The sequence below is a fragment of the Oreochromis aureus genome, linkage group 5 (genome assembly GCF_013358895.1).
Source record: "Oreochromis aureus strain Israel breed Guangdong linkage group 5, ZZ_aureus, whole genome shotgun sequence".
In the NCBI taxonomy this organism is placed as follows: domain Eukaryota; kingdom Metazoa; phylum Chordata; class Actinopteri; order Cichliformes; family Cichlidae; genus Oreochromis; species Oreochromis aureus.
This window is the reverse complement of record NC_052946.1, coordinates 14,048,901-14,051,161: the sequence shown is the minus strand read 5'-3', so window position 1 is coordinate 14,051,161 and position 2,261 is coordinate 14,048,901. Positions and strand designations below refer to the sequence as shown.

Below are 2,261 nucleotides of genomic sequence, written 5' to 3'. Positions count from 1 at the left end.
AAGAAAATAATACATGTGTCGCTTGCTACCACATGCAACGCTTTATACATGTGGTTCTATTTTGAGACAGAGACAAGAGACAACTTTGGGATGACTGACAAGTAGCAGCTGGAAGGGAGGATAATGTAAGCCTGGAATACAGTGTCACAGGAAGACTGGTGTCATTCAGAACAGCTAATTAAAACAAAGCCAGCAGTGTTAATGAGAAATGATTGGTGAATGCTCGGCAGCTCTCATTCCTGTCAGTTTAACTTTGACAAAGTTATCATCAAAGAAAGACTTGATGATCTCGAGAAAGTTTGTTGACAAAAGAGGCTTGCCAACCCGATTGTGAAGAATTTGGAAAGCTCAGTAAAATGTAAACAAAAACAGAATGTAATCATTTGCATAATCTCATTTGTTATTCATAACAAAACGGTAAAATATATTCAGATGTTTAAATTGAGAAACTGTAAATGTAATTTGTTTAGTTATATATTTTTGCAAATTGGGTTAAAAATTGTATCATCAAAAGAAAGTATTCTCATTCTTATTCAGACTATTGTCTACAGAGTGGCCAGTTTACCTAAAAATAAAAAAATTACTTTAAAAAGTTGTGATTTTTATTTCCCTCCTTATTTATATGCATGTATTGGGCTTGGACAACAACAAAGGACATGCTTTTTTAAAATTAAACTTTCTCTCCACTCCACTCAGGCTATTTCCCAAGTGTGCAGGTTGCCTTTACTTTATATGAACAGAAGCACAAACCCTCATTTTATAATTCAAATCAAGCAGTTACAGTTAGCTCAGTAACAAATTCTCTTTCAATTGTTTAAGAAGGAGCTAGCAGGAAGTGTATGGCTTATAGAAACTTAGAAACTATATGGATTAGACTCTCACATGCAATGAAAGGAATTATAGGAAGCCCATGCAGATATTAATACGATATTTTAAAACATCTCAAATGTTTTTTTTTTAATGTACATTGTACCATTGACAGTAGAACATTTCTAAAACCTACACATACAACATGTTGCATTAAAGCCACTGAAATAAGAGGATGTGAGTCAACCGAAAACACCAGGAAGTATCTTAGCTAGCTTTTTTCTGTCACTTCGGGTTGTGGCAAAGACATGGCCCAATATTTCACATAAATGAAACAAAAACAAATTTTTGTATGACTTTTTATGAATTGCTTTAAATACATAGTATAAATAAATAGATATATTTATTGTATGTATATAAAGCATATTTATTTGTATATAGATAGATAGATAGCACCTGTTGTCACTAAAAGTGTCATCTTTCACATACACAGTCATTCAATACATTTTATCATGTCAGGTAGCATGTCAAAATTAGCAAAACTTTCATGTATTTTCCTCCTAGAAAAAGGAACCAGATCCAGATATCTCCATATCTTCAAAACCTCTGCTAAACCGATTGATTTTGTCTTGCAAGAGGTCTCTTTCTCTCAGTAGCCTTTGCAGCAGGTTGCAGCAGGAACATAAGTGGGTTGAATTCGACTGAAATTGCTCAGTCTGGCACATGTCTTCTATCACAGAGGTGTTGCAGGGAAACTGATTGATGTCCTCTTTTGAATAAACTGGAAATAAACATAATTTGTGGGTCATATTTGTTTTAAATTTCCATCAGAAAACATGCTACAGTACTTATGATACATTTATTTTCCATTATAAATATATATTTGTGTTCACAACTTACCGGCAAGGTGCAGGGAGATATTGAGGATGGCTTGTAAGATACACAATACTCCTAAAGTTACAATCCCCATTCTCAGGAGTCTTCTTTCTGTAAACACAAAAACAAATAAATACATAGTACATTCACAATAGTGCGACAGCTTTCTGATTACTTTAAAATAGTGACTGTTTCTTTTTTAAGTTTGCATTTCTCTCATACTCTTACCTGATTGAGCAGAGTTGATGCTGCTTGTTTCAGTTTTGACCTTTTTTCCTCAAGGCCATGTATGGTGGAATACTCAGAAAGCTCTAATTCTTCTGCCATGGGGTTAACTTACAGTGAAGAGGTTTGTGTTCTTAGCCAGGTTTTAAATCATTATCTGTTCATTAATCTTCATGAGCTTATCTCTGTAAGGTTAGTGCATTTTCCACAACTGTTTGTATTATTCGTGCCTCAGTGTCTGTCCTGTGGGATCTGTTGTTTCTCAAATGTGATGAGTTGCTTTCACGTTATTTTCTAAAGAAAAAGCTGCTCTTGATTTGAGGAAGTGTTTTCAGTGTGGTTTTATGTTGATG

The 2,261-nt window shown here is 34.2% G+C and overlaps 1 long non-coding RNA gene across 1 annotated transcript; it reads right to left on the bottom strand.

Annotated features, from left to right (window-relative positions):
• Positions 1-923: 923 nt before the first annotated feature.
• Positions 924-1,970, bottom strand: LOC120440383. The gene is made up of 3 exons (XR_005613224.1): positions 1,912-1,970; positions 1,708-1,794; positions 924-1,588 (listed from the first exon to the last, which is right to left on the bottom strand). It is a non-coding gene; the product is annotated as an uncharacterized LOC120440383 (long non-coding RNA).
• Positions 1,971-2,261: the final 291 nt, after the last annotated feature.